At 39.6% G+C, this 23,344-nt stretch overlaps 1 protein-coding gene and 1 long non-coding RNA gene across 11 annotated transcripts in view; one reads left to right on the top strand and one right to left on the bottom strand.

Moving 5' to 3' along the window:
- Positions 1–21,363, bottom strand: part of LOC102166910 — a 49,203-nt gene extending 27,840 nt beyond the window's left edge. Inside the window, exon 1 of the long non-coding RNA XR_001304172.2 lies at positions 21,247–21,363. This is a non-coding gene — a long non-coding RNA (uncharacterized LOC102166910). The remainder of the gene's footprint in view (positions 1–21,246) is intronic.
- Positions 21,382–23,344, top strand: part of DMTF1 (cyclin D binding myb like transcription factor 1) — a 46,679-nt gene continuing 44,716 nt past the window's right edge. For 5 of the 10 annotated variants that reach the window (XM_005656705.3, XM_005656703.3, XM_005656704.3 and 2 more), the window contains exon 1: positions 21,435–21,583. The gene's annotated coding sequence lies outside the window, so the exon portion shown is untranslated. Of the gene's footprint in view, positions 21,584–21,615; positions 22,646–23,344 lie in introns of those variants that run through there. The other 5 variants (XM_021063471.1, XM_003130208.5, XR_002335875.1 and 2 more) reach the window with 5 other exon arrangements.

The following is a 23,344-nucleotide window of genomic DNA, read 5'->3' as shown; positions in this document are numbered from 1 at the left end:
TGAATTTTCTCTGAATCAGAATACAGCCAGCATGGCGTTCCCATTGTGGCTCAGCGGGTTAAGAACCAGAGTAGTATCCATGAGGATGCAGGTTTGATCCCTGGCCTTGCGTAATGGGTTAAGGATCTGGCGTTGCTGTGAGCCACAATGTAGGTCACAGATACAAGATGTGGCTCAGATCTGGCTTTGCTATGGCTGTGGCATAGACTGTTGGCTGCACTTCCAATTGGACCCCTAGCCTGGGAACTTCCATATGCCACAGGTGCATCCCTAAAAAAAAAACAACAACAAAAAATTTTTTTAATTAAAAAAATTTTTTAAAAAGCAACACAGATTATGATGCTGAAGAGATTGGGAAATAATCTACATCATAGTGATTAAAAGAGCTGCGTGTTCATTCAGATGTCCTCACAGAGAAAGGTTGGAATAAAAGGAAATTACCTCGGTTTTCTCGTACCAATGTGGAATCAGGAATTTAGCAGAACTCAGAGGAAGTTGACAAAATGAAGTAAATAAACACATCAATTTCCTATTTTCACACCTAACTTTGTGAGAGAAAAACCTGCCTCCAAACCCAAAGAGTAACTGGCAGAGATCCTTGTTCAGAATCATACTTTTACATCAATGGGAACAATAAACTTTAGGGTCTGTGGACTAGACAAAGAGCTGTTTCATGCAAATTGGAACCTAAACTCTTTTCCTAAAATAAACAAATAAAATCATATTAAAATAAAAATTAAAAAGCACCAAAACTTTTCAAAGCACACCTCTTAGGAAATCCTTTCTTTTATCTAATATCCCATGTGTGATTACGATATCCCTGTTTCCTGTTGATATGTTCATCCCCACATGGAAACAGGACAGAGAAGGTGAAAGTACATGGATACTGGTATGACATTAATACTGACACACTTGATTAATCAGAGTCACACAGAAAAGAAATCTGAGGGAAAAGTGCTCACAAGCATGGCAGTGGTTGGAGGAAAGATGACAAGGGGAGAGTGGCTAGCTACTCCTTCAGCTCCTAGCAAGTGGCATTACCTTGGTAAATTCCTCACAGGCTTGGCTATCAGCCTTGAAAGCTCACAAGCCGGACAGTCAATACCCCGTGCAGTATTTCACCAATCTAGCTCACAAAGACTGACACATAAACTCAATGCCAACTACATGAATTTGCAAAGGAAAGTGTTTATTGCCCGCAGTTGCTATGGTCTACATATTCTTTATACACATATATTTATAATTTGGGGGGCAGGGATTGAACCCACACAATAGCAGTGACCTGAGCTGCTGCAGAGACAACTCCAGATCCTTAGGTCACCAGGGAACTCCAGCCTGCATATTCTTTACCTATGGGAATGATAGGAATGGAGTAGGCACAGATAGTTGTAGAAGTCCCAGTAAAGGATCATAGATAGAGAGGGAAATCTAGGGGATTTTGGGAAATCATGGTAAGTCAACAAATTGCTCAAAAAGCCATCAGAACAAGGTAGGCTTGCTTGACTAGTGGAAGTGCGAGAATTGCCTCAGGTTGTTGATTGGGGGATGGGATGAGGCCTGCATTCAGATTCAGACCAAGGGCAGGAGTTTGAGGACCACCTTTCTGCTGATTTGAATACACACCTTACTGGATACCAAGGAGGAGCTACTACTTCCAGAAAGGAAGAGGCAGTCTTTTCCCAACCCTACTCCCCTTGGATGATAAAACTCTAGCCTGCCTGATCCTGGGGGCAGAGTTTCCATGCCTGCCAGCTTGCATCTCTCACAAGTGTCCTATCTTAATAAATCTATGTCTTGCCTATTGCTCTATCTCTTGTTAAATTCCTTCTGTGTGGAGACAGGAAGAACCTGAACCTCAGTAAGTCCAGACACAGGGTGAGTGATTCTAAATTAAAACCATGGGTTTAAGTCCCAATCTGCGTTTAGGCTGGGTTCAAGTCCCGGCACGTGGGTTCAAGTCCCAATTTGTGATCTGGCTAGGTTCAGGCTGTTAGAGCTGTCAGTTTCAGGAACACTACTTAGGAAGCTAAATTATAATCAGAAGGTTTCTTGGTGATCATAATCTTGGGATGAATGGAATCAGTTCTATGCTGTCTCTGGGCCAAAGTCTTCTGTCCCAGGGCAAAGTTAATCTTTGCCTCTTCTCTGAAATTTCAGCACTAGCCAAGCATCCACACCATCTGACTGTCACCTTCTTTCTTTAGCTACTAAATATAGTCAATCACATTACAGTTCATTGTTACCTGCTGAGCAACCATTCTTCCTTTTTAGAGAAGATTTTGTGATTCTCTCCTGTAATCCTTTTAAAATGTTCTCAACGGGCAATTTAAAGGCTTACCAAAAAAGAAGGAAGCTCGCTCGCCTTTCTTTCTAGGGATGCACAACACATGGTAACCGTGAACTTCAAAAATTCTTCCTTCTTTAGCCTTCCCTCACCTGTCTCTGAACTGTCATCTGGGCAAAAGATTGTTTTAGGCAGCAGTGAAGCTGTAAGAGAAAGGGAGGTGATCGAGAAGTTGTTACTATCTGGATATGGGATAAAAATTAGCCATAGTCAGTTCCCAGAAGAATCTATCAGAAGCTCGAAAATGTATACAAGATGAAGTAAGGATAAGAAAATCAAGAGTGAGAAACTAGAAAAGCCAACAAAAGTCACAATTCATGAATAGTGAAACCCAGAATGTGGAGTTGGTCAGAAATGGGCACAGGCAGGAACCAGGAGTCAGAGTAGGAGTTGGACTGCCCCAGTGGACATTTCTGGGGGGTGGGGGGGTGGGGGCCCGTCTACGTGAAGGGGGTCTGTTAGAGGTTTGCTATGCACATATGCACATGCTAGTATTTACAGAGGCCCTGGATATCAGAGGAAGATCAGAAGCCCAGGCCCTCAGAAATGAGGGACCGAAAGGGAAGGACAAGACAGGGAGGACAGGAAGTGGGAGGCCACCATGCTGAGAGGACTTAAAGTTTTAAATACCTATGACATATAGAAGTTCCCAGGCCAGGGATTGAACCGGCAACACCAGAGACAAGCCAGATACTTAACACTGCACCACAGCGGGAACTCCTAAGAAACACATTCTTTAAATGTGACTGGTGGGAATTCCTGCTGTGGCACAGCAGAAACAAATCAGACTAGTATCCGTGAGGAAGCATGTTTGATCTTTGGCCTCGCTCAGTGGGTTAAGGATCCGGTCTTCCTTCAAGCTGTGAAGTAGGTTGCAGGCACAGCTCAGATCTGATGTTGCTGTGGCTATGGTGTAGGCTGGCAGCTATAGCTCTGATTGGACCCCTAGCCTAGGAACTTCCATATGCCGCAGGTGCAGCCCTAAAAAGCAAAATAAATAAATAAGACTGATCTACAACAGCAAATCTAAGCAAGTTACACAAAACTATTGAAGTGAGGAGGGATAGGTGAGGAAGATGGCAAATCCCGAAGAAGGTTTACATCTAGCTTTTCATTACATGTTTCACACTTGATCTAGGGTGATGTTTCCAAACATAGATTGTGATCTAACCTGATGCACCATTGAAAAAAATGCTCAGTAGCCAAGAACTTTTTCAGAAATGAGTAGAATGTATTCCTTAGTGGGAATTTACAATTCTCGATAACTTATAATGACTCATTCATAAAAGCCAAATCTAGTTTATTTGAATATGAAAGAACTTTTTTTTGGTAACATTTACATTCTTTGGATCACACTTTAGGAATAGGCCATGACTGGAATATGAGATAACTGCTTAATTCTCCCTTAGGATTTATAGCACATTTAGGTTTAGAAGTTCTGTACTCTGACCAAACAAGATGCAAGAAAAAGGGATTAGGGGATGCGTATCCATTAGGAAATGGTTTGGGCTTCTAGAAATGAGGCTCAATTATAACCACTAGGATCTCAACTTCTTTTCCTCTCTCTTTTCTTATTTCTCTGTGTCTTTTTTCACACACACACACACACACACACACACACACACTGAAGGTTAACAGTACGGGAATGCTATGTGGTTCTACAAAGTCATGAGGCACTTACACTCTTATATTTTATTCTGCCATTCTTATGCTGCAGCTTCCACACTCAAAGTTAGATAACTCTTGTCAGAAGAAAGGGAAACAATACAAGGCATAAAAGGATCTCTGCCAAACTGAGTCAGCCCACCATATGCACAATTCAATGGATGTACTTTATAACCAATATCCCCATTAAGAGAAAATATTTTCATAATGGTAGCAAATCACTTTGTGTCTCCTTCCACTTAATTCTGTTCCTCGCAGGGAGCCACACTGTTCTGGTCTATTTTACTGCAGTTTAGTTTTGCCTGCTCTTGAACGTCACGTACATGGATTCATCCAGGTTGTTCTTGCCTGTGTCTGGATTCTTTCATTCAACATGATTCTGAGATTTATCCATGTGGTAGCATGTACCTTTTGTTCATTAATTCTTTGAATTTTTGCTAAGCAATATTCCACTGTAGAATATACCGCAATTTTCATATGCTCTCCTGTTGGTAGACATCTGCTCTGTTTCCAGCTTTGAGCTTTTATATTTTCTTTTTAAATTATACTTTATTTACAATGTTGTGCCAATTTCTGCTCTACCAGATTTGAGTTTTTATGATAAAGCTCTATAGCTATTCTTCTACAAGTCTCTTCGTGATGACATTTTCAATTTCTGTCCACTGAGAAGCCTAGTAACAGCAATAGTAATGACCACACTTAATGCCCAGTTCCTGATTTCTTTTCTTTCTTTTGTTTTTCTTTTTTGCCTTTTCTAGGGCCACACCGATGGCAAATGGAGGTTCCTGGGCTAGAGGTCTAATCAGAGCTGTAGGCACCAGAGCATACGCCAGAGCCATAGCAGTGTGGGATCCAAACTGTGTCTGTGACCTACACCAGAGCTCACGGCAATGCCAGATCCTTAACTCACTGAGCAGGGCCGGTGATAGAACCCAAGGGATGGAACCCACAATCTCATGGTTCCTAGTTGGATTCGTTAACCACTGAGCCACAATGGGAACTCCACAGTTCCTGATTTCTAAATATTGCCCTCTGCTAAAACCAGAGCTTCATGGAGAAATGGCTGATTCATAAAGCAGGGCAGGGAGAGTACAAGATGAGCCTAGGAAAGGGGTTTGTTTGTTTGTTGACTGACTTTACAGATAATTTATATAAATAAATTTTAAAATTTATTTTAAAATAATCCAAAAAAAACCCCAAAACCCCATGAGTCAAGAAAGAAAGAAGGAGAGAGAAAGAATGGAAGGAAGGAAAGAAGGATGAGGGAAAGAACAAAGGAAAGAAAGAGTGGAGAAAACAGGCTGCCACCACCTTCATCCAGTGATCAAAATGAACATTACCCAAAACATTACCAAAAATAAATGTGGCAGGTAGAATAATGCAGCCCCACATAAAATCTCCACATCCTAATTCCCAGATGTGTGAATATGTTGCCTTAGATAGAAAAAGCAATTCTGCAGATTTGATTAAGGTTAAGGACCTTGAGGTGGGAAGAATAGCTCAGATTATCTGAGTGACTCCAACGTAATCACAGGACACTTAAAGGCAGAAAAGAGGCAGAAGGAGACAGAGAAGATATGATGAAAGCAAAACTCAGAGAGATGTGATGATTGGTTTTTAAAGATGGAAGGGAGCCATGAGCTGAGGAATGCAGGAAGCCTCTAGAAGCCTAAAATAAGGAAGCAGATTTTGCCCAGAGCCTCCAGAAGGAATTCAGCCTTGCTGATACCTCCAGTTTAGCTCAGTGAACCCATTTCAGGCTTTTGAGTTCTAGAAATGTAAGATAAATTTGTGTGGCTTTAATCCTCTAAATGTGTGCTAACAGTTACAGCAAGAGGAAATGAATACAATATAATGAGATAAATCAAAGTTTTATGCCACCTGATAGGCTATGAGGTAAACCTGTGGTATTTCCGACAAAGGCACAAAAACTAAATTGAGTCCCGAGAACACATTATACACATGGTAGGCCATTTCATAAAAGAGCTGATCTGTAATCTTCATAAATGTCAAGGTCAAGAAAGTGAAGGAAAGACCAAAGAACTCTTCCATATTGATGGAGCATAAAAAAAGATGACAACTAAATGCAACACATGGTTTAACTGGATTCTTTTTCTATAAAGGATATACTAAAAGAGTTGGTGAAATGTGAATGAGATCTGAGGCAGAGATGATAGCAATACATTGATTATAATTATGCAGGAAAATGTCATTGTAGGAAATACAAAAGTACTCATGGGTGAAGGTGCATCATGTCAGCATCTTACTCTCAAATGGCTTAGGAAAAAAGTTAATGGTACTGTACACACAATTTCCTCTAAGTTCGAGATGGATTCGGTTTTGAATAAAAACTAAAACAAAACTAGGAAGAAAAATCTTTAGCTATAGATTAAGTTTTTAGAACGCTATGAATAAAGAAATTTTCTAGTGCGAATTAACTTGTCCCAGGACAGGTAACTAGTCAGTGACAGAAAATAACATGAAAAAACATACCATCTCCGGTCCAGATTTAAAAAGTTTTTTCCCTGTTGGAGACAATTCTGTTATGTTATTTTGGGTCATTTTAAATTGTCCAGCTCTTCATCTGAAAAAATTTCAGATGTTTCTGTCTTCAAAGATGAGTTTAAATCCAGTTTCTGATTCTGTTCTCATTGTGTTGCTCAAAGCAGGTACATGGAGATCATTGATCTCTTAGGGTTAAAACCATCCTAATCCAGCTTCCTCTGAGGGGTGGGGATGGGATGAAGCAGAGGTAAGAAATAAGAAGGGAGGGTATTCTTTTTCTTCAATTTAATTTTGTCTCTGCTTTTCAGGGCATTCTTCCCGCCTTCTAATTCTCCCCAAATGAAAACCTAAATGAGGGATGTGTACCAAAATGTTTTTGGAATGTAGAGAAATGTGGGAGAAAGAGAGAACCATTATATTTTTTCCCACCCTAATAAAGTATGATGACGTAGCCCATACACCATTCCATAATTTTTTTCACAAATTGTAAAAAGTCATTTGCATTATGGTTTTCCTTGTGAATACTTAAAGTACTAGTGTTTCCAGTATTCTCTGAATGCATTCTGTGAGATCATTGTTCTAATTTTATATCCTTCCATTTTTGTTAACAGCTCATCTAAATACTGACAGCTCAAACAAGCAGCATATGCTCTTCATTCATTCTTATCCCAAATAATTATTTGAGCAAACAATTACTAGTTACTAATTTGCCATTTTTCAGAGAGATTTTTATTCATGTATTTAACTACTAAATCCCTAGTCTGGGGCTCACGCTGAGCTACTGCAACATCTTACAAATATCCTTTTGATTCATAAAGCTAAATCCCCACCTGTTCCCCTCTGTCTTTCAGTCTCCCACCTCTGTCTAGCACTTTACCTGGTCCTTCCACTGCATTCTATGACATCTATTTTCAACCTTGAAATCTGCTATCTTGGGATAGTTCTTATTGTCTCTAATTTATGTGAAAAGAAGGTTAAGCCTTTCCTTACTTCCTACTGCACTTTCATTGTCCTCATGCAACTTCCCCTTTTTTGTCTTCCATGCCTTATGCCACCTGCTCTGTATACTTGTGCAGCCTGGCTTTCTGGGCTCCATCAGCCTGTGATTGATGGGGTATGTCAAAGGGGCATTGGAATCAACTCAAAGCTGGAACAATATGAGCAATAAAATAAAAATTAATATTAGGTTATAACCCAAAGTATATAAGTGCCCATGAGTTCATACTGATATAGGTAAGTCACTACATTAATAAATGGGGAAGAAGAAATAAATCTCTCATACAGAGTAAGTCCAAATAATTTATATAGATAAGGCATCCTCAAGAAAGGGAGAATAATGCCCCACTGCTTAGGTGTGGGCTGAGTGTAAGTGTACTGACTTTCTTCCAAAGAGTGTGTGGTCAGGGTGCGGAGTGTTCGCAGGAAGGTGACTTTACAGTGGAGGAACCTGACAAAAACAACCTCAGCAAAGGGATCAAGATCCACATTAAAAGTCATAAGGACAATATATACTTTTGATATGTTGAAACTGGTACTTTACTCTGTGGTCTTCCTTCCAAAAACCCATAAGCCAAGTCTAACTAAGAGAAAAACATCAGAAAAATTCCAATAGGGAGTTCCCATTGCGGCACAGCGGAAACGAATCCGACTAGGAACCATGAGGTTTCAGGTTTGATCCCTGGCCTTGCTCAATGGGTTAAGGATCCGGTGCTGCCATGAACTGTGGTATAGGCTGCAGACGCATCTCAGATCCAGTGCTGCTGTGCCATAGGCCGGCAGCTACAGCTCCGATTCGACAAACCTCCATATATTGTGGATGTGGCCTTAAAAAGACAAAAGACCAAAAAAAAAAAAAAAAAAAAAAAAAAGAAAGAAAAAGAAAAATTCCAATATAAGTACATCCTACAGAATGTCGGACCAGTACTCCCCAAAATTGTCAGTCATCAAAAACAAGGGATGTCTAGAAACTATCACTACCAAGAGGAGCTTAAGGAGACATGACAACTGCATGAAATATGGTATTTTGGGATCCTGGAATAGAAAAAGGACATTAGTAAACACTAAATAAATCTAAATAAAGCATGGATTTTAATTAATAATACTGTGTCAGTACTGGTTCATTACTTGTAAAAAAATTTACCTATGAATTTAAGATCTTAATAAGAACAGATACTAAATGTATGATATATGGGGACTCTATCATCTCCATTTTTCTCTAAAACTCTTTGTATAAAAGAAAACCTATTTTTTAAGACAGTTATGGGGCTACATCTAAGGTTGGTTTTTTAGACTGTGCCCTTCCTTTCTCATTGTCTCCCAATTAAAATTCCAAAGTTCTTAGCTTAGTATTTAAGGACCTAGCAGATTACAAAATATTGTCCTTTGATCATTGGTAATTCTTCCTACCAAGAGGTGAAGTATTCTCTTCCAAATCTTACCTGTGGGCTTGGCCAGTGACTTGCTAACGTGAAACAACTCACGTGGCTCAGAAAGTGAGCATTGAGGCTAGCCTTCTTTGCTGCCCTGGTAATATTGCTGCCCCATGGACAAGCTGAAGCCAGATAGCGGAAGTGAAAATATGGAAGGGAACAAAGCCACACCAGCCATCAGCCTATCCACTAGACATGTGAATGGGACCACCCAATCCCAGTTGATCTTTCAGCTCATCTCAGCTGTCTGAGAAAGCCAAGGTGAAACTGACCAATTGCCGCCACACCCCAATTGCCAACTGATTAATAGTGAACTAATAATTGCTTTTTTAAGACACTGAAGTTTGTGTATTTTGTTACACAACAGATCAGCCAAGGCTAACTGATACACTCCTACATTACCTCACTTCACATTTCCAACTTCAGTCACATTTCCAACTTTTTTTCCAGAATTCCCCTAATGCAGGGGTTTTATTCCCTAGAAATATTTTGCACTTTCCTGAAAATTATCTCATGAAATTTCCCTCCACTTAAAGTACCTTTACTCTCACATCTCTATTTAAGGAAATGTCCCTCATCTTCCTCTTCTACAGAAAGTTTAATACATAAATATTAAGTGGGAAGAAAATTTGATTCTTCAGAGTTCTTCTTAGAAACAGCTTAAGAAATGCCTTGGTGGGAAGGGTGAGAGCCTGAAGGCAATGTATGGATGAGCATATAGATTCAGCTGCAGAAACAGAAACCCCAAATACAAAAAGATTAAGAAGATAGAGGAAATTCCCACTGTAGCACAGAGAGTTAAGGACCCGGTGTTGCCCTTGCTGTGGTACCGGTACAGCTTAGATCTGATCCCTGGCCCTCAAACTTTCATATGCCAAGAGCAAGGCCCAAAAAGAAAAAAAAGAAAGAAAGAAAAAGAAGATAGAAGTTTATGTCTCTCATGAAGCAATACATAATCAGTGAGTACCTCTTCCTATCTGGTGGGTTGCCATTTCTTTTTGCTTCCTTCACTGTACAAAAGCTTTGTAGTTTGACATATTTCCATTTGTTTATTTTGCTTTTGTTATTTTTGCATGAGGAGACAGACCACCCCCCCAAAAAAAAGTTGCTAGGACCAATGTCTGAGAACATCCTGCCCATGTTTTTGTCTAGGAGTTTTATGGTTTCAGGACTTACATTTAAGTCTTTAATTCATTTTGAGTTTATTTTTGTATATGGTGAAAGAAAGCAGCCTAATTTCATTCTTTTGCATGTAGTTGTCCAACTTTTACAACACGGTTTATTAAAAAGACTTTTCCCCATTGTCTTTTCTTGCCTCCTTTGTCATAGATTAATTGACCATATAAATGTGGGTTTATTTCTGGACTCTATTCTGTCATTGATCCACATGTGTGTTTTTGCGCCAGTACCATATTGTTTTGATTACTATAGATTTGTAGTACAGCTTGAAATGAAGGAAGAAGTAAAACTATCACTATTTGCAGATGACATGATACTATATATAGAAAATCTTAAAGACTCCACCAAAATAACTATTAGAACTAACAAATGAGTTCAATAAAGTTGCAGGAGACAAAATTAATACACAGAAATCTGTTACATTTCTGTACACTAATAACAGATTATCAAGAAGAGAAATTAAGAAAACCCATCTACAATAGCATCAAAAAGAATAAAATATCTAAGAGTTACTTTAATCAAGGAGACAAAAGACCTTACTCTGAAAACTATAAGGCAACTGTTAAAGTTAAAGATGACACAAAGGAGCTCCTGTTGTGGCTGAGCAGGTTAAGAACCTGACAATGTCCATGAGGATGTGGGTTTGATCCCTGGCCTTGCTCAATGGGTTAAGGATCCAGCATTACTGCAAGTTGCAGTTTGAGTCAGAAATGTGGCTTGGATCTGGTATTGCTGTGGCTGTGTTACAGGCCTCAGCTACAGTTCCAACTGAGCCCTGGCCTAGGAACTTCCATATGCCACAGGCGTGGCAAGAAGGAAAGAAAGGGAAGGGAAAAGAAAGGAAAGGAATGAAAGGGAAGGGAAGGGAAGGAAGGAAGAAAGGAAGGAAGGAAGGAAAAGAAAAAAGATGACACAAATGGCAAAATATACTGTGCTCATGGATTGGAACAATTAATAGTGTTAAAACAACCATACTACACAAAGCAATCTACAGATTTAATATAATTCCTATCAAAATACTCACAGCATTTTTCATACAATTAAAACAAGTAATCCTACAATTTGTGTAGGACCACAAAAGACCCTAAATAGCCAATGTAATCTTGAGAAAGAAGAAAAAAGCTGGAAGCATCACATATCCTTTTAACGTCCACAGCTTTTAAACAAATAAGGGCACCAGGAGCAGGATTAAGCATGGTTGAAAAAAACATGGTTTCTTTTTTAAAAAATCAGTGTAGAGTTCCTAATTATGCTACTTATAGCAGCTATAAAGTTAGCAATTTGAGAGAGCTTTTAATTAGGCTTAACATAGTGTTAGTTTTAGCTACTGAAAATAGACATGAAGTATGAATCACTTTCTTAACAGAAATGTAGGCTAAATGAAGCCATCACAGATTTTAAGAATTTCACCTAAATTTCTTCTCAGTCAATCACATTTTGTGTACTGACACTGAGACATCAGTACAGGAAAGAGGATGAACTAGCCAATTGCTGTCTATCCCAAAGAGTCCAAATGGACTATAGTTTGTAATGTCATGGAAATGACACGGCAGATGGACAACTGCACTTCTGACAGATTGCAACATGCTTGATAACAAAATAATTCATTGCTGAATAGGCCTCCTCACCAGTGGAAGCTCTCATGGAAAAAGTTTCTTTAGAACCAAATAACCATAAAGCAAGAGTCATGAGGAAGCCCTAATGTGAACTTCCATGTGTCATTTTCCAGATGTTAACCAGGTACAATACAAGAAGTCCCTTTTCAAAGCAATTTCTTGTGGAACAAGTTAGTCCTGCCCTTCTGCGGGAGAACAGAAGTTGGCAATGTCTGCTTAACTAGGAAACTCGAACATGACTCCACCCTCTTTGAGCTACTGGCAGAAACTTCAGTTTTCTGCCCAGATATTCAGGTAACCTCTAAGTTACTAATTACTAACAGGTAGAATTCAGGTAATTTCTGTGCATATTTCATATTATTAGTAATATACTAAATGTGGGAATATCTCTGACACTCAACATTCCTTTTCTGCACATGTCTTGGCTTGTAAGTGCTCGCATCAGTAACATTTTAAAATATGTTGAAAGTAACATGTAACAAAAATTTCCAGCTTATAACATATAAGATCATCAAAATTCTAATCTTTTTAATCCTTTATCTTCTGTGAGAGGGCTCAACATCTCTGAATTGTGCCCTATTACCGCTTCTGTGCCCTCTCACCACTGTCTTATTGCCTCGTCACTAGAAAGGACTCTGGTAGATACTCCACTTCCAGCCTTTGGAGACTCAGGGGCATTTCTGTAGTCTTTGGAATGCACTTTGCTGAGGTGCTTGCCTCCTAAAAACACTGGTAATTTCCAGGTACATGTTTCCTTCAAGCTACATTTCCTATGATACAATTTTGTAAACTGGAATTCCAGTCCTGGGTATCCATTTCATATCTTGAAAATTTTAAAATCTACCACAAATAAATAGATAGATAGATAATGAACTATAACCTGTATGCGTACTTAGTGCCAACTTTTATTAATTATGTAAAATCAAATACCACCTAATATAAACACTATATGTTAATTATTCCTTTAGGATAATCAAATCTATGAGCTATTAATGGGTTGCTATTTCTTCCTGCACTGTCATGTCCCTATTATCCTTACCTCACTTTTATAGGGGCAGCACTGATAGTTTTCTATGCACTGCCTCAGAGGAAGAACATACACATAGGCTAGAGCAAAGAAGTAAATTAAACTTTTGAATGGATTTTTTAAAAAATTTATATGAGACAATATTGAAATCCAGAACCTGCAATCTTTAAGAACCAGGAACTATCGAGAAAAAAAAAAGGGATTGGGGGTTCTAAATCCTTTCATTTAAAAACTAAGGTGAGTTTCCACTGTGGTGCAGTGGGTTAGGAATCTGACTGCAGTGTTATATGTTGCTGAGAAGGTATGAATTTAATCCCCGGCCTGGCTCAGTGGGTTAAAAGATTCGGTGTTGCTGCAGCCCAGGAACTTTCGTATGTCATAAAAACAAAACAAAACAAAACAAAACAAAATGCTAAGGGCCTAGACCACCTAGATTAGAGTTTATATCATGAACCAGAGCATGGGGAGAATGCTGATGATATAAGAGCAGTTTTCTCAATCACAAGGAAATGAAATAGGTACCTGAGAAGGGCTGCCTATATGACACTTTTTTTTGGAGTCAAAATTCTAGGTTAGAGGATAAGAAAAAAATAGAAACCCTAGATTAGCCTGTGGGGATCCCAAAGAAGAAGGGAGTACTTTCTGGCTTTTCAGGGTTTTATCAAAAAGACTTCATATTCTGGTTAGCTGGTGCTAAAAAAAAAAAAAAATTACTCTCAAATGCAGTGGCTTCAAACAGCAATAATCATAATATTGCTCACAGTCTTTGCGGCTCAGAATTTTAGGAAAGACTGGGACAAGCAATTGCAGCTTGTAGGTGTCTCAGACTTTTGCAGCCAAATAATGGTGGGAGCTGTAATAATGGATGGAGGATGCCCACAAATTCCTTCAGGAGGTGAAGCCCAATCTGTATGTCTTTGAGTGTGAGTTTGCCTTAGTGAATCACTTCTGATGAACAGAATAAAACAGAAGTGACAAATGTGTAAACTCTGAAACTAGGACATTAAAGGCACTGCAGCTTTCTCCTTGCTCTCACTCTTAGATCACTTGCTCTTGAGGAAGCCACTGGCCATGTGCTTGGAAAGACCCACTTGGTAGGAATTGAGGCCTCCAGCCAATAGTCAGAATGAAACCTCTTGCCAACAGCATGTGAGTGAGCTATCTTGAGATTAGGTCTTCTAGTCTCAGTCAAGCCTTCAGATGACCAAAGCCCCAAGTGACATCTTGATAGCAACTTCATAAGAGTCCCTTCATGAGAAAATCACCCAGCTAAGCCACTTCTGAATTCCTGATCCACAGAAACTGTGAGATAAAGACTTGCTGTTTTAAGCCACTACATTTTTAGGGTAATTAATTTGTTATGCAGAAATAGGTAAGTGATTTGGAGGGGATGCTGGAGCAGCTAAGGGCTCACCATCATCCTTCTTTTTTACCTTCTCAGTACTCCTCCATAGGGTTTTTCTGAATGGGCTAGTTTGGGCTTTCTCTTAGGATGGTAGCTGGACTGTGTATACCATTGCTGCTTACTTGTTGGCTGAGAGGGCTTTTATGAACTATATTCAAAAGTCACATAAGGACCACTTCCTGCATACTTTGTTGGTTAAAAATAGCCATAAAACCTGTCCAGTTTCAAGGAGAGGAGTCATATACCTCCACCTCTTGATGGGAGGAGTGTCAAATTGTATTGAATGAAGAGCAAGTTAGATGGGCAGTACTGTTGCAGCCAGCTATAGAAAAATGCAACCTGGCACATTTTACCCTTTCCATATTTAAGCCAAATACCACATCCAACAGGGCATCTGAATAACAGATGGACAAAGTTCTAATTTTAGGAGTCATCAGTGTACAGCGAGCAACTGACGCCACTGGAGTGGATGATATCACTTAGAAAGAAGACAAAGTAAGGAAGGGATGTAGGCCAAGAGGGTCACCATAAAGAATTCTAAAATTTAAAAGCCAGGCCAACAAGCATTTAGAGAGGCAGGAGGAATTCCAGAGTATTGTATCTCAAAGTTAAGCAAAAAAAAAAAATATTCAAAGAAGAAAGATGTGATCATTTTGGGAACCAATGTCACGAAAAATTAAGTTAAATGATAATAGAATACTTTCGTAAGATTCAGCAACGTGGAGGTCATTAACGACCTTCAGAGGCATGTTGGGGGCAGAAAACAGACTATACTTGTTGAGGACATAGAAGGAATAAGCACAGTCCTGGGAAGGAGATGAAATCAAAAGAAGGGGAGTTCCCATGGTGGCGCAGTGGTAATGAATCCGACAAGGAACAATGAGGTTGTGGGTTCAATCCCTGGCCTCAAGCACTGGGATAAGGATCCAGCATTGCCCTGAGCTGTGGTGGAGGTCACTTGGATATGGCATTGCTGTGGCTGGTGTAGGATGAGCACATGAGCACTGGCTGGGGTGGGGTGGCAGTCTGTTGGGGAAGTTAATGCTTAAAAGTCTTTGTGAAGGTCTTTGTTGACAGAGGTGTAGGATGAATAACTATGAGACTCTGAGGAAGTCTCTGAAAGTTTGTTACTAAGGAAATGACAGATATATTAATTGAAAACCTATAGTGTATAATCTATGACTTTAAAAAAGTTCACTAGGATTGAATTTCACCTTGCATTTGTTTAAACAGCAATAAAAAGAAGTAAATTAAGCCTTTTGATTCCTACTTTAAATTTAATCAAAATAAAATATCTAATAATATCAGACCTTACTACCAAATGAAAACGGAAATGGTAGGAAAACCCTGGTCACTTATTGCGTCCTACCATCAGTTATAAGTTACCTATCCTAGGGAAATATAATTCCTAAATCCTTTCTTCAATTTATTACTTTATAAATGCATAGTTGCAGTAAAGCGAGAGTAGGAAAGGCCTAAAAGCAGAAGGCTTCAGATTTATTTTCATTTTTACCCATTGTAAGACACAGATTGTTTATACTATACCTATTATGACCTTTTCAAATAACAATAATGTTATTAATAACATTATATGTGAGACACTGTTGTAGCATAGATTTTTCCTGCAATTAGTCTACAATAGTAAAGCAGCATGGGTTCCTTCTCAGAGGAGACTCTTGTGAAAATTTATTACAGGCTCATGACGATGAAGAGTGCTTTCAATAGAGAATGATTCCTTAGCAGATGGCTCTTTGGCAATGGAAAAGAAAGAAAAGACTAGCATTGTGTGAAACTGGGCTCCTGTCCAACAAAAATGAGCTTATTCAATTATAATGGAAATAGGGAAAGGAGTTTCACCTCCAGACAATGGCTATACCAATAGACTTATGTCTTGCTATACCACATTAAACCAACACAACAAAATTCAGCATAAATGTAAACTTCTGGTAAGAAACAAAAACAGACAGAAGAGAAGGACATGAGCAATACTCTGCTAGAGCCCCACATCTTTCTTAGCCAAGTTTTGCTGACGTAAATATAATACTGCTTCAATGACTATAATTATATGATTATATATAATAATAATAATCTTAAGTATGAACAGATGGCCCATAGAAACTCTGCTTTCCTAACTCTGTTACTCCCAATTTCATTAAATTAAGAATTACATATTACTTGTCTTCAACAGGTCTGCCCACTTAAGGTGCAGTTGTTATAACAAAGGTAGGAAATAAGGTAGGTATTATAAACCTAGGTTGATACTTCAGATAATTTGGAGGGAGGAACAGCTTTCTTGAAAAGCAGTGTTTTGTGCTGAGTTTCAGATTTTACCTCTAACAATTTCAGGTCAAGAAAAAACTTTGGTTTGCATGTGTCTATATGTCTATGTTGCCTGTATATTAAGGATATCGAGTGATACCTTAAGTAAGGGAATCCAGTAAACTCTCAAGAAAGAAGCCATATCACTTTCTCTAGTGCTAAAAGCACTGCCCAGAAATATGTAAACAGGCCAATTTCCAAGAAGGAGTTTTAGAGAAATAAAAAATTTTAAACAATGGAACTTGTCCCTTTCCATACCTTTCAGCAATAGACTGCCATTTTGTAACAGTTTAAAATAATTTTAAAAGCTACCTAGAAATAGATCACCTATTAGCTATTTCAATATAAATCTTAATATATGAAAAAATTTTAAATTCCAGGCCTCTTCACTGAAATAGAATTGTTGCCCAAAAAAATTCTATTCCACAGTCAAATAACAATGTTCTTTTCCTGCTTGTCATTCTTTGTTGTTATGATGGGTAAAGACAAATAATAATATCTGACATTTTTGAGCAGATATATTTGCCAGATTATTTTTCAAAGTGCTTTGACTAAGCAAAATGGACTAATGGCCCATCTTTCCTAATATTTGCAATTTAGATTAATCTGACAATACCAAGTGATTTGATTTATATTTTGTCTTAATCTCTCATAAATTGTTAATCATTAGCAAGTTCCATGGGCAGTGGCAATAATTTAGTTTTATACAGATTCATGAAAAAAAACTATTATAATGGAAGCTCCTCCACTGGAATATATGTTCCTTGAGGGCAGAGACCTGGTATCTCTTGATCTCCACCACATTCCCTGTGTCTAACAGGGTGCCCAGCACAAAGCACACAATTGCTAAGGTCTGCTGAATGACACAAAGGAATGGGTGTGTCACAAACGTGCACACTCCTGAAAGCTATAAAGCTTGCACAGGTTCCTTGTTTCTTTCTCTGTCACTGCATATTCTGGGCAATGAATAAAAGAGAAGGGGATTAATCAATGACAAGTCATTAAATGCTAGAAGGCCTTTCACATTTGAATCTCAAATAATAATCCCTCTGCTTTTATTACTGTTGAGGCTTGTCATTTGTCTACCCTAGCTTATCACTGACAAGTCCAAGCCACAGAATTCCCATCTACTGTTGAAACTACTGGTCTGGAAATGAAAACAAAACAAAACAAAACAAAATAAAAAACAAAACAAAACAAAAACTTGCTGAACAATAGGGACATCTGCTGGTTAAAATGCAACACTCCTATCCTTAAAAATTGCTTCTAGCTGGACAAGATTCCGGTAATAAAATTTAGAGTAGCACAGAACATTTGACATCTTGCTCAAAAAACCTCCTTCTACTAGAGTAATAATAAAAGGTAACACTTGTGGAGTTCCCGCTGTGGCACAATGCGATCAGTAGTGTCTTGGGAGCACTGAGACACAGGTTTAATCCCTGGCACAGCGGGTTAAGGATCCAGCATTGCCACAGCTGTGGCTTAGGTCACAATTAGGGCTCAGATCTGATCCCTGGCTGGGAACTCCACGTGCCTCGGGTGGCCAAAAAAAAAAAAAAAAAAGTGACATTTGTTTTATTCTAGAGTCGCCCCAGTAATGGCCTTATCTGAAAAAAGGCGATCCCTCCTGTCAAAGAATAGAAATGGTTAGGTTTCTGACCTTCTGGTTTAAGAAGGTTAATTACCTTTGAACTCAGTAAACATTTAAGTATCTGCTAAGCTAACTGAAACTATAAGACAAGGCAGAGGTGGCAAATCATCCTGCCACCTCTGGGAATGTGCCAAGCTCCAGCCTCAGAGGAATATGTTTAAACTCAACATCTGCCAAAGACTGAGCCTACCGCTTACCAGCCCTGTACTCTCGCCATTTTATAAACATTACAGGCCAGTTGCTTTCTACAAATACACTCTTTTCCACACTAGTTGGATAAATGTTGTCCCACCTCCCACCGCCTGCTCTGGTGATTTCCTATCACCTTTCCAGTCCCTACTCACATGTATTCTCAGGAAGACCTGCTCTGAACTCTGTATGTAAAGTTCACTTTCAGAGCACCTTATTTATATCCTTTTTAGAACTTAGTAAATTGGCAATTATTGATGAGTTTAACCAATATATTATCCCTCTTCCTTCTATGCCAGATTATAAAGGGACAGGTATTTGAATCTATGTTCACACAGTCTCCCAATTTAGTAGAGTAACTTAATGCTTTCTATTTTGTTTTGCCCACAAATATTTCAAGGACAGAATGGAAATTTCTATCTTCACTTGCTAAAAGAATATGAAGTCTGACTTCTCCATTCTCCTAACTGGAAGAGGAACCAATTTTTGTTAATGTCCAATTAACAGCGTTCAGTAAAGATCTACTGCAAAAGGCAAGAAAGTGAAGGAGGTATGAAGTGGTGGTAAACAGGCTGAGAAATTAAAAGAAATGTAGGGACACCGAGACATTGACACATAAGGGAGGCGGGAGAGAGGTTGTGAGAAGGAGTACCATCTGAAACAGGAGAGGGCTTGGAAGATTCTGATGTGTGAGCTTAACTAAGAACAACTTGCTCATTCTTCTGTTAGCACAGGAATACCCATCAGCTCTTAGGAATTCTGGAAGACTTTCCAATGTATACCCATCAGCTGTATTGATAGGACTCAGATTGTGTAGAATGAAAAGACTACTCAGTAATTATATTTTTCATTTACTTTGGACAAAAATCCTTGCAAACGTCTCTTTTTCTGAATCATGACATCCAGGACATGACACAATCATGAAACAAGAGAACATGCCTCTAGGTATTTGAAACACTTTTATATTAACATATCAACTTTTTATAAAAGAAAGGTCATTTCATCAATATTCTGTTGCTGATGGGGTTCATGAAAGTGTTATAAAAAACCCGGAGTCCAACAAAGTTAATCATAACTAACAAATGCCTATAAATCCCTTGCCCTACACATGCATAGCCTTCCCTGTCATCAGCATCCCCTACCAGAGTGGTACATTTACTGCAAATGAGGAACCAACAGTGACACATCACTGACAACCAGTCTATAGGTCATATTAGTTTACTGTCCATGTCGTACAGTCTATGGGTTTCAATAAATGTATGCCTTGTATCATCTTTACAGCATTATGCAAAATTGTTTCTTGCTGTCTTTAAAAATCCTCTATGCTCCACCTATTTCTCTTCCTCTGGCCTCAGACTCTGGCAACTACTGTTTTTTAATTTTGTTTTGTTGTTGTTGTTGTTTTTGTTTTTTCTTACTCTCTCCATAGTTTTGCCCTTTCCAGAATGTCAGTTGAAATAATTCAGAATGTACCTTTTCTGATTAAGTCCTTTCTCTTAGTTGTATGCATTTAAGGGTCCTCCCTGTCTTTTCATGGCTCAATGACGGCTCACTTCTTTTTACCACTGAATATTACATTGTATGGATGTATCACAGTTTATCCATTTAGTAATAGATACACACCTTGGTTGCTTCTAAGTTTTAGCAATTATAATGAAGTTTCTATAAATATGTGTGCAGGTTTTTACATGGAAGTAAGGTTTCAACTATTTGGGGCGAATATCAAGGAGCAATTAATGGATCATATGGCAAGAATATGCTTGCTTCTAGAAGAAACCAGCAAACTGTCTTCCAAAGTGTCCATGCCATTGTGCAGTCCCTTTATCAACGAATGAGAGTTCCTATTGTTCCACAGCCTCATCTGCACTTGGTGCAGTGAGTGTTGTGAATTTTGGCTATTCTAAATGGTGTGCGATGTTATCTCATTTTACATTCCTTTTTGTGAAATGCAACATTTATCAGTGAGAAAATTACCCCGAAGAACAGGTAATATGTACTACTGGTGAAAACTATATACATTCGGCTTAAAATCTAAACAAATATTGTGCCGTTTGCTTGTCTTCCCCTTTCTTCGATGAATTAATGTCACTTCCACAAAGTCAGCTACATTTTGAATTCGAAAGAAATCAAGGTTGCATAACACAATTTTTTTAAAAAAGCCAAAACAGAGGAAATCACTAGGCATTATTAACATCCAAGATGTGCATATTCCCATGTTGCCTTCTTTTGACCTTTACGACTGATGCTGAATTCATTCCCATTGCGACAATGTATTGTGAGCCTACACACAGTTGTAGGATGCAAGAACATGTGTCAACTGTAATTTTTAAACTCCTGACATCCCAGTAGCGAAAGAGAAGCAGCGTAAAATAAACCACGTTTAAAAACAAGTAAACTGAGGTCAGAATCATAAAGAGTTGTAACAGGGTTCTGACCACTAAACCTTCCGAACTCTTTCAAAACAAAAATCTTTGCAGGGGTTCTCCGGAGGCTTAAAAACTCCCTAGGGGTGGGGCCGAGTATCGGTTTTGCCTGGAAAGCTCTCCAGGTAACTGAAGCGCAGCCAGAGCAAAAAAGCAGTGCTTTACAAGGCCTGCCGTGCGCTACAAAATAGCATCTTCCTAAGCTCAGAGAAGATACATTTCACCCAGAATTGCATCACATGACCAATAGGTAACACGTCTACGCGCCTACAGCAAGGCTGACCAAGTGAGAAAACCCAGACACACAATTCTTAGCTTCTATCTGCACTCAGACCCGGCTCGAAAGACGTTCCACACCGCGGCTCCCTCAGCCAAGAGCCCCAAGGTAATAAAGAAAATCAGCTGGCGGGACCCAACCGGCCCTGAGCTAGGACGACCACAGTTGCGCCCAAAAAGGCTCTCCTTCATAGTATTAGCAACGGCATGATCAGTACCGAGATTTCCTAAGAGAAGAGGAAAACAGCAGACCATAAACAAATCCCATTCAGACGGGGACTGAAGCTCCAATGACCAGGAATCTTTTTCGCGCTCCAACTTGGCCGGAAGTGACGTAAGCGTCAGGCGCGCAGAGCCGCCCCTAGAGAGAGGAGGCCGGGCGGGGGAGCGTGCGGGGGCTGGGGGAGTGGCGCGGCCGTAGCTCCGTTTCCGGTGGCTCGTAGCGCTCGCTCACTCCAGCTGCAGCCACTCTTGCCCGTGGCTGCTTCCTCCATCCTGGTATTTTTTGGAGCCTCCATCCTGGTTCTTCCAAAGTGCCCGGACCCAAAACAGGAAGTAAGTGCGATGGAACCTTCAGGTCCCAACCGCCGCTAGGGCCGCTCCGCCCAGTGGAGCCTGTCCGGCCCCCTTGCTTCCCGCCTGCTCCCGCCGGCCGGCGCCAGCTGCCGGCGTCGGGGCACCGCGGGCGGGGTCGGAGATGGGCCTTCGTGACGCTGAAGCTGCCGTCCCGCACGCTCAGGCCAGGGCCTCCCTCTCGGGGCCGGGCCTGCGGCGGTGGCGTGGGCTACAGAGCAGGGTAGCGAGCGGCCGCCGAGCCACAGCTAGCAATCGGCGGGGGCGGAAAATGGCGGCGGCTTCGGAGGAGCTAAATGGCGCCGGGACCCCTGGGGGTGGGGTGGGCCGAGAGCTTAGGCTAGAGACTCGGGCCTGGGATGGCGGAGATTAGGAAGCTCTCCTTGCTTTCTCGAAGGGTTCTTGTTTAATTTTAATATTTTCGTTAGCTTTTCGGTTTAATTATATCACCCAGTGAAGGAGAAGTGGGCTTGGATGGAATGGAGAGAGTTGGGGCGGGTCTCGCCCTACTCCACCCGGTTTTTTTCCCTTTTACCTTGTTTGCGTCTTCGACTCTACTCCCATTTTTTTGAGGTTCACTCTCGCTCACTTATTCGTGGCCCAGGCCGAGGGGATCGTTGTTGCCGGACAAACCTTCTCTGTCAGCCTGAGTCTCTTTTTGAAGGGAAAGACGGGCTGGAGTGCTGGGAGACAGACCTAACCCGGCAGAAACCAGGAAAATGCGATTGCAAACTAGGAATTGTATTTTGCCTAGTTCCAAAGAAAATTTTTTTTTGTTTTAATCTTCTTCATCCTTTAAAATAGAGTTTGAGAATCTTTTCAGGGAAACTACAACATAGATTTGAAAATAAAAGTGGCCAAGTGCCGTTCTCTGCAGTTGAATGATACAGCATGTGTTTTTGTAATAAAAACAGTTGGATGTAGATAAGGAGAGGTGATAAATCTCTGAAATATAGGTCAGGACTTTCTTTCCCTGATTGATCAATGTGTGGTTGCTTTTCTCGTAACTTGATTCATCTTCGTGTATCTTCTTTCCGACAGTAGGTGAGGCTTCTCTTTGGGCTATTTAACAAAATGCGTGTTCTGTAGGATTACTGTCTAATATTCAGTATGTTACGCTTAGAACAACACCATTTGGAACTATTTTATCTTTTACTGATTTTTGCCTTTATTTTGAATTCGTGAAAGACAACCGTTTATAGCTTTTAAGCTGTAGTTTAATTCTTCCTTTGTGTTGAAAGTTTTATCAACAGAAAAACTATTTTTCAGTGAAAGATTTTCAGTTTCTTTCGTTACTTCAGATTTTTTTCCTTTGAGCTGATTTTAAATTTATGTTTCAAATAACTTATTATTACTGCATTTATTATTCACTTATTTAGTAATTTACTACCCCTTAAATATTTAGACTATGGTAATAATACACCAAGAACAGCTTTTTGCTCTGATGGTGTAGTGGTAGTAAGATTATGTTTGTTAGGTTGAGATTTAGTAGTTAAGGTTTAGAATAAATTAAGGTTTACATTCCTTAGTGTTGCAGAAATTGTCAGGCTGTAGAGTAAAATCTGGTATGAGAATAAAGATTTTTCCCTTCATTCACAAGGGACAAATACTAGCTTGATCCTTCCTGGGAAAAAAAATTACCTGTTATTTAAGAAAATAAATATATTTCGTGTTTCATGATAATCTTTATATTTTAACTCCCATATACTAGTACTTTTATGTGCCACCAAACAAGCTAATTTT

Source organism: Sus scrofa, chromosome 9 (assembly GCF_000003025.6).
Source record: "Sus scrofa isolate TJ Tabasco breed Duroc chromosome 9, Sscrofa11.1, whole genome shotgun sequence".
NCBI lineage: Eukaryota > Metazoa > Chordata > Mammalia > Artiodactyla > Suidae > Sus > Sus scrofa.
Note: the sequence above shows the minus strand (reverse complement) of the source record. Positions and strands in the feature narration are given on the sequence as shown.